Genomic DNA, 8,972 nt, shown 5'->3' on the forward strand with positions numbered 1-8,972 from the left:
GACGCTCAAGCTAGTGAATGGCAGAGGCAGAATTTACACCCAGGCTGTCTGGCCCGTCAGAGCCTTAATATCCCCAACCTACCCTCTGCCAAGGAGGGCAGTGGTGAGCCGGTGGTACGTGCCTGGGACAGAGGCCCTGCTGGGGTTCAAGGCTGGGAAGGGCCTGGATGTGCTGGAGGCCTGCAGCTGCCACCTGGGTTGGCCTGCTGTGTGGCCCTGAGTCACAGCCTTGTATCCTGGGAAGCTGGCTGTGTCCTGGGCACCCATGGGGCCTGAGTCACAGCAGAGCACACCCTGCTACCCTACCTACATTCTACCTGGGCTTGGGGACAGGCAGGCCCTCAGACCTGGTTTCTAGACAGGAACTTACACTTCTGCCTACTTTGGGAGAAAGAAAGAGGTACCTATTTGCTGCCCCAGAAGCATTATTCTACCTCCTTTCATTGAGTCCAGATCTGCCCTTCCAGACTATCTCAGGATGGATTAGCTGGCTGGTGGCTTACTGAGCTCCCCGTCACTGGGAGCATTCAAGTCAGGAAAGCCTGTCAAGGGTGGCGAGGAGTGTTCCTGCATTAGGTGAGGCTCAGTGTTCCTGCATTAGGTGAGGCCCAGTGCTAGAGTATGTGACTCCCGAAGCCCTAAACTTTATTCGTGCTTATTTTCGAGTAGCTACTGTGAGCAAATAGTACAAAAAATCCAAACGTACAGAAAGATATGAGGTAAAAAAAAACAAGTCTCCATCCTCCCTAACCCCCAGTCTGACTTTCCTTACCCAGAAACAGCCTCCATTAACCTATTTTTCTCCCAGAGCTAATTAATGTGCATACCAAGAAATATATTGTCCTTTCCTCTCTCCCTCCTTCCCACACAAATGGTAGCCATTACATTTTATAGCTCATTCTACCCCTCATTTTATTTTTGTTTCACTTGATAACTTATCTCGGAGACTGTTCCAGATCAGCACACACAGAGCCACTCCATTCTTCTTACCTTGCCACACGATATTCCTTTTATATTTGAAAATAATCGATAACGCTTTTGATTAAAGGGCCTTTCAATTCTGAGTTCTGTTTTTTGGGCTCTGCGCTGTCCTTGGCTTTGGTGGTGGACTGAGAAAATTTTCAAAGTTCGATCGGCGTTATAAACTTTTCCTATGTCTGTGAGGAGTTTTGGGGTCTGTTTTGGGTTGAAATTATAAAAGAAAGGAAAGAAAGAGAATGAGAGAGAGCGAGAGAGCACCTTCCACACACATCCCTCCGTGCCAGCACTGGCGATCTGATGGCGAAACCCGCGGGCACCAGCTCATCGACCGGCAGTGTGGCTAGTCTGCAGAAGAATGTACCCATGTGTGGTGCCATGGAGCCCAGAAGAGAGGACTTCCCGTTTGTGTGTGTGTGTGTGTGTGTGTGTGTGTGGGATCAGGGATTGTTCCTCGGCGGAGGGACTATTGAAGTGGGGTCTTAAGGACACATAGGCATTCATATGAGAAGTATGGAGACGAGCCTACCAGATGAAGGACAAAATGCTCGGTAGATGCAGAAACAACTAATAGCTTCCATTTATTGAGCACCTACTATGTGCCAGGTATTATGCTCAGTGCTTTACAAGTCATTGCAGCATTTAAACTCCCTACTATTCTAGGTTATTATCGTCCTGTTTTACAGATGGAAACCAAGGTGCAGAAAAGCACAGTAACTTGCTCATGGTCGCACAGCTACAAGTGTTGGAGCCTGGATTTGAACCAAGCAACTTGAGCTCTTGGCTATTCTAATATTCCACAAAGGTAAAGGGATAGCAGGTGAGGCCCTGAAAGGGATACCTCGACTCTTTGACCCTCTGTTCAGGTCCTGCCTTGCTCAGAGACCCTTAATGGTTTCCCATGGCCCCGAGACTCACTGGTCTGAGCCACACACTCTGTTTCCCTGGCCAGTGTGGACACCTCTGATAGCGCCAGGCTATCTCTGGGTCTGCCGGGTGTGCTGGGTGCTGTAGGCGCTACCTGTCAGGGAAGAGCCATGAGTAGTAATCAGGGAGCAAGGTAGTAGTTGGGGGCGGGGCACGTACCCTGGCCTATGCTCACTGGTGGGTTTCAGGTATGGCTGGAGTTGGGACATGACCTTGAGGGCTTTGCATCTCTAGGCCTCAGGGTACCGTCTTGGATGCAGCTCTGGTTGGTGCTTTGGCCCGGCCCCTCTGGGCTCCCAGGAGGGAAGAGTGTGAGCAGACACCGAGCCCAGAGAACTATCCCCCATGTGTCCTAGTGGGTAGTGGGCCTGGGGCTTTTAATATTCCACCGACTCTACAATGTGGAAATTCCATCACCCCATTTTGCAGATAAGCAAAAAGAGGTTCGGAGAGATGATGTGACTTATCTAAGTCCACACAGCGAGTAAAGGGCCAGGATATGAATCCAGACCCTGAATTTGACTCTCAACTACCCCACAGTCCTGTCCCTCCGGCCCTCTTCATTCAAGAGAGTTTCCTAGACCGTCCCCTTGGCACAGGCTGAATCTCTCTCTTTTTCATCTGGTCTTCAGGAAAGGGACAATGAGCCTATTGCCCTGGGGAGCTTGAATGCTGTACCTGGGGACTCAGGATCCAGGGGGACCTGTAGATGGCCTGTGCTTCTCCCCCCACCAGCATTAAGTCACAGGTCCCTGTTCCCGCCTCACTTCTCCCAGGAGTGCAAGAATAATAGTCGGTTCAAATGTCAAGCCTGCTCTGCTGCCTGTGGGGAGACTGGTTGAGCAGGTCTGGGGGAGGGATGGAGGAAATTATTAATAATTGCGAAGCAACCAGCGCTGCTGCAGGCCTTGAGATGTGTCTGTGTGTGTCTTCGGAGGTGTAGAGTTGGGAGTGCTAATCCTAGGGACCCTGCCCTGGAGTAGGGAGCAGCCTGGGGTCAGCTGCAGCTTCCTAGGGGCTTGTGTGGGTTGGGGAGGTGATGGGGGCAGAGTCAGCCTCCCACGGTTGACATACATCTTGGCCTCCCTGCCTTCCATCAATTCAGGTAAAGGAGGGATCTGCCAACATCAAGAGGAGGAGAGAAAGAATTTACTGTGTGCCTTCAGCAGGTGGCTCACTACGTGTCAGATTTAATTCTCACAACAACCAGATGAAATTGGCATTGTTATTATCTTCAGTTGATAGTTGGGGAAACTGAGGCTCAGAGGTGTTAAGTAAGGGTTTGAACTCAGGATGTTTGATTGTAGCCAGACTGCCTTCCTTGGCATCTCCATTCCCTGCTGGGGGTGGAGGGATCCCCATTCTCTGGAAAAGGCCCCACCCCATTCCCCCAACAACAGCATAATCCCCAGAATGTGGGAGTTGATCTGAAGCTTCTCTGAACCGCAGTCTCCTCACTTGTAGAATGAGAATCAGGGGTGAACTCTAGAGGGAGGAGGTAAGATGGGGAAGGGTAGGTCTACTGCCCGCCCGCTCTCTCTTCCCTTCCAGACCGATCCTCCAACCGTCCCTCCACAAACATCCTTTCTTTCTCCCGATCTCCGATCTCCGGCACCCACTGCAAGGTCTGCCCAACAGCCGCAACCACAGGCAGCTCTCCACTGAGTCTTCCTTGACCCCTGGGGTGCCTAACAGAGCTGGTTTCCCAGCTGGGCTTTGGAAAAATTCACTCTGAAATGTCTTGTGAGTGAGCAGTTTATACTTTATTTAGCAGGAAAATGGTTTGTATGGTGCAACTCAAGGCAGAATTTCGGGGAAGAGATAGTGGGAATCCTGGGAGTTAAAAGTGAACTTCTGGGATTGGAGTGGCTGCTACTTCTGGCAGAGACATGCCTGAATCGCGTGCCACTGAGCCCCAGGACCGGCAGCGTCTGTGGGGGACCTCCGGGGCATCCCTCTCCTTATCCTGCTCTGACGATGGGCTGATAAGACTCAGCCTTGGAGGAGGCAGCAGCCATAATTACAGACCTTGGTGGTGGCGGGCAGGCAAGTCATGAGGTGGGGGTGACTCAGAGGATTGCTCCATGAGCAAGGCCGGGGTTGGGTCCACCCGTCTGCCCCTCACCCAGCTGACCTGAGGAGGGCCTGGACACCCCAGGAGGCCCTGCAGGGACATTGGGTGTTGCCGGGCCTGGGTCTTACCCCTGGGCCTGTGACCCAGGCCCATGTCACTTGGCATCCTTGGGGATTGGCATTGAGTGGGGAGCCGAGACAGTCTGGGTTTTCCCCTTGCTCAGTCCTGGACATCGGCTTCTGGGAAGTGGAACTCAGGGCTCAGAGGCACCAGTTGGTGGACTCCAACTGGGAACAGCAGGCATGAGCCTTACAGACTTACTGAACCACAGGGGCAGGCTCTGGGAATTCCAACTTAGCAAGACAGAGAACCTCAGTCAAGTGCAGACTCAGAACCAGCAGATGGCGGTTTCTAGGACTAAATATTTTCAGGTTCAAGGGTTCACGGGTTAGTAGATTTGTAGAATTACATAAGATCTGGGACTCAGTTACAATTGGTTCCAGTGAATTTATACATCTGTAGAATGAGAGATTTTTTTAAATAACCACAGCAGCTGAAGAGTTTCGGGGTAAATTATGTTGGTGTCTTCAATTTGTTTTTCCCATGGGTCAGAAAGAAAAAATAAGACAAGAAAATAAAAATGAAAATATTCTTCCTTCTCGTTCTGTCCATCGAGAGGGAAAACACACAAAGCAAAATGTCAAGATGACTTGGTGAATTGAGACATTCATTGTACTGTTTTTTGACTTTCTATGGATTTGAAATTTGTCACAACAAAAAGTTAGGAAAAGGTAAAATAGAAAATGAAATGAGTATAAACTACAGCTTACTGGGTTATACAATTTGGTGATCTACAAAATCATAACTTTCTAATCTATGCCTTCGTAATTCTCTTAATGTGTTTTTCGTCTTTTTTATTTATGCACTATGCAGAGCACCTACCACGGGCCAGGATCTGTTCTAAGACTCTACAAACATTAACTTATTTAATTCTTACCACGACCCTGTGAGGTGTGGTGTATGACTCTCGTTTCACAGATGAGGAAACTGAGGCACTAATAGGGGGAGTGACTTGTTCGAATTGTGCTCATGCGTACTGTGCTAGACTCTGGGACAGAGCAGTAAACAGGACAGACATTGTCCATGCCCTGGGGGAACCTGGCAGGGAGATAAATAAGAAACAGACGAGTAAGATGGTCAGAAGTGCAAGGAGGAGAATAAGCTGCGTTGATGGAGGGCACGGGGTGGAGCTCCCTCACATCAGTGAGCAGGAGGCCCCTCTGAAGAGGTGCTGTTTGAGCCGAGACCTAAGTGGGAGAGGGAGGCTCACGGGCAGAATGCCTGCTGTTTGCCGGGGCTGTGCCTTCTGCCTGCAGCGCCCTTCCCTCTGCTTCTCTGTGCCGAATTCCCACTCACTCCTCCAGGCCCAGCTGGGCAGGCAACTCCTCTAGGGGTGAGGGGCAGACTCGGGGGCTTTTCTGCTTCTAGGGAGAACTAGTTCTGCCCCTCACCATCTTCTCTCTCCTCCCTGTTCCCAGAGCAGATTGAATACAGGGAGCCTTCATTAGAGTCACCAATACCACCCACTGCCAGAGGTGGAGGTCCAGAGAGCTTGAGGCTTTCTTTAGGACCCACAGCTAGCAAATGGGGAGGGATCTGCCCCAGGGACTTACAGGCTGCCTTTTGGCTACTGTTTACCTGCCCACCTTCCTGCCCATGCTGGGGGCCTGTCAAGGGCAGGCACTGGGAGTCAAAGTTAGTTCTATGCCAGATATCACCTAGCTCTGGGCTTGAACTGCTTGGAGAGAGCTTGTGGAATGATTTGACCTTTACCAGGCTGAGCGCATGACACAGAGCAAGGGGCTAGGCCAGTAACCCAGGAGTCAGCTGTACCCCCAGGGGAAGGCAGGTGGGGACCTGAGCCCCTTGTCTCCCACTGGCACCTTGTGCCCACTGCCACCAGTGAGCATTGGGAGCCCACTTGGGGCAGGTGGCACATATTACCTACCCTTGGACTGGTCCAGACTGCTCCCCAAGCTGGTTCCTGGCACTGTCTGGCACAAGGCCAGGCTGCCTGTACATCAGGCTCCCATTTTGGCCCCAGGGGCTCCACCAGGCGGTGGGGACAGGGAGGTGATGAGGTGGTTCTGCCTTAGACCACGGGTGCATGCTTGCATGAGGGGCTCGGCTCGGCTCCCCCCGCCATGTCTGTCTCACTGGGGAACCTGGCGGAGGGGTGGAAGGAGCCCAAACACTGGATTCCTCCAAATGAGTTCAAGGCCTGCTCTGTCCTTTGAGGCTGTGAAGCTTGGGAATCTTGCTCTTCTCATCTGCAAAATGGAGACCATAAAACCACCCCACCCCACCCCAGGGATGAAACAATAGCACTGTTGCTGGCACGAAGCTGCTCAATAAAGGTCCGCTGTTCTAGCTGCAGACTAGGCCACTGCCGAGGGTTTCTATGAGTCTAGTTTTATTTCACCAGGATTTACTGAGACCCTACTATGTGTCTGGCTGGGCAGAATGTTGGGGTCACATCACAGAACAAAACAGACAAAATCCCTGCCTTCAGACAGGCAGACAGTGAACAAGTGAGCGAACAGCATAATTTCAGATCGCGGTAGAGACTCAGAAGGAAATAAGCAGGGGGGTGCGATGGAGAGTGACTAGGGATTTGTTAAATAGGGACTTCTCAGGGGGAGGGCCTCCCTAAAAGAGGGGTGTCGAAGACAAAGGGAACAGCAAAAGCAAGGGCTCTGAGCTAGGAGCAAGTTATGTGGGTTCAAGCAACAGTATGTCGGCCACTGGCTGGAACAGAGTGAGTTGAAAGAGAGGGTCGGAGAGAAGGAGAGGGGCCAGATCCTGCAAGGCTCAAAGGCAGGGTGAGAAATTCGAATTTCATTCCAATGGTGATTATTATAAACAAAGACCCAAGTTATGGGTGAATACAACATACAAAGTGCAAACTCATGGTGATTCACTTCTTACCCAGAGCTTGGGTGCTTGGGATCAGACACCTTAAAGAAAAGCATCTGCACACTCCCTCCCTGCTGGAGCCTTTCTTTTTTAAAGAAATACAAAGGTAACAGGTCCTTGCAATCTGTTAGATGCCAATGCAGCACGTTGGCGGTGAGAGTTCCTTAGTTGCAAATGTGGCCGTAGTCTCTGGACTGCAGTGCTTGTTGGGAGAGTGAGGTGGGCTGGGGAGGGGGCATGATACCACCAGCCCTGATTTCAACAGCATTGTCTCAATTGGGGAAGGGTTAGGAGATCAGCTGCTCCAACCCCCTGACTCCCAGATGAGGAACCTGAGGTCCAGAAGAGGGGAAGTGAGTGGCCAAAGGTGACATTATGAGTCAGAGGCAGATGAAGAACTTGAACCCAAGACCCTTGACTTTCAACCCAGACTTTCTGAGAAATGGGTGTCTCGCCATGTGCTTCCCCTTTGTTCTTTCCTCCCAGACAGAGTCAGCTGCCATCAGGGGCGGGAAGGACGCCTGGGGCAGGGGTCCAGAGGTTTGGGACCCACCTCTTTATCTCCCGCAGAGTTTTCCGTCAGAGGCCCTGCCGCCATGTTGAACCAGATCATTCTCTGTGGCAGGGGCTGTCGTGGTGGGGCCTTCAGACCCCGCTCTCTGATGGACCCGTGCCCGGAGACAGGTCATAGAATTGGGAAAAAGGGAAGGAAGAAAGAAGCTTAACCCAGAGTTAATAATAACTCCTGAGGGTTCAACCCCATGATGGTGATGGCTGGATCTTGAGGCCAACAGCAGGCATCTAAGGATGAGCTAACCAAAAGACTACTCCCACGTCAGGTGAGTGGGTCCTCTGGCTCAAGACACAATGTCCACACAGAAGGGGTTTCACAAGGGCCACCTCCTATCAACCTAGCGATGACCACGCTGTGATCTGGAAACCTGAGGCCCAGAACTCACAGAGTAGATGGCAGAACAATAAAGATTCTGATGTCGCAGACGCGTCTGCCAGGTTCGGAAAAAAAATCATTCCTTGCAATAAAAGAGTGGGGAAAAAAAGCATGTTAGAAAAAGAATCTTGTTTTAAAAAATCGACTTTATTTTGTAGAACAGTTTTAGATTTACAGACAAATGAAAAAGATAGCACCTCACACCCAGTTCCTCCCACGATTGATGCCTTAATGTTAGTATGGTCCATTCGTCTTAGTTAATGCAGTGGTTTCGTGCATTCTCGTGGACTAAGCTACAGTTGATTCAGATCATCTTGGTTTTTACTTACTGTCCTCTTTCTGTTCCAGCATCCCGTTCAGGATTCCACATCACATTTAGTTGTCATGTCTCTTTAGGCTCCTCTTGGCTGTGACAGTTTCTCAGACTTCCCTTGTTTTCAGAGACCTTGACCGTTTTGAGGAGGACTAGGTTGGTTGGTGCCTCATAGGCTGCTCCTCAATTAGGAGAATTTGTCTGATGTTTTTCTCATGGTTTGATTAATGTTATGGGTTTTGGGGGAGGAAGCTCTCAGAAGTAGAACATCATTTTTATCATATCACATCAAGGGTTTGTACTATCAACATGATTTATAACTGTTGATGTTGACCTTGATCACTTGGCTCAGGTAGTGTTTGTCAGTTTTCTCCACCGTAAAGTTACCTTTCACCCCCTTTCCATACGGTTCTCTCTGGAGGGAAGTCACTCTGCGTGGCCTCAACCTAAGGAGCAGGGAGTTATGCTCCCTACACAAATGATTTAGAGTTCCTCTGCATGGGAGATTTGCCTATTCTCACTATTTATTTACTTATTCAACCTTTTACATATATCGATATGGACTCATTGATATTTATTTTATTTGTGCTTTGGGTTATAATTCAATACTACTTAATTTTGTTGCTCATTTGTTCCAACTTTGACCATTGAGAGTTCTTTCAGTTGGCCCCTTGATGTACCCCTATTAATGTAGATCTTTCTCCTTCCTTCCTTCCTTCCTTCCTTCCTTCCTTCCTTCCTTCCTTCCTTCCTTC

The sequence above is a fragment of the Pteropus alecto genome, unplaced genomic scaffold (assembly GCF_000325575.1).
Source record: "Pteropus alecto unplaced genomic scaffold, ASM32557v1 scaffold45, whole genome shotgun sequence".
NCBI classification, from domain to species: domain Eukaryota; kingdom Metazoa; phylum Chordata; class Mammalia; order Chiroptera; family Pteropodidae; genus Pteropus; species Pteropus alecto.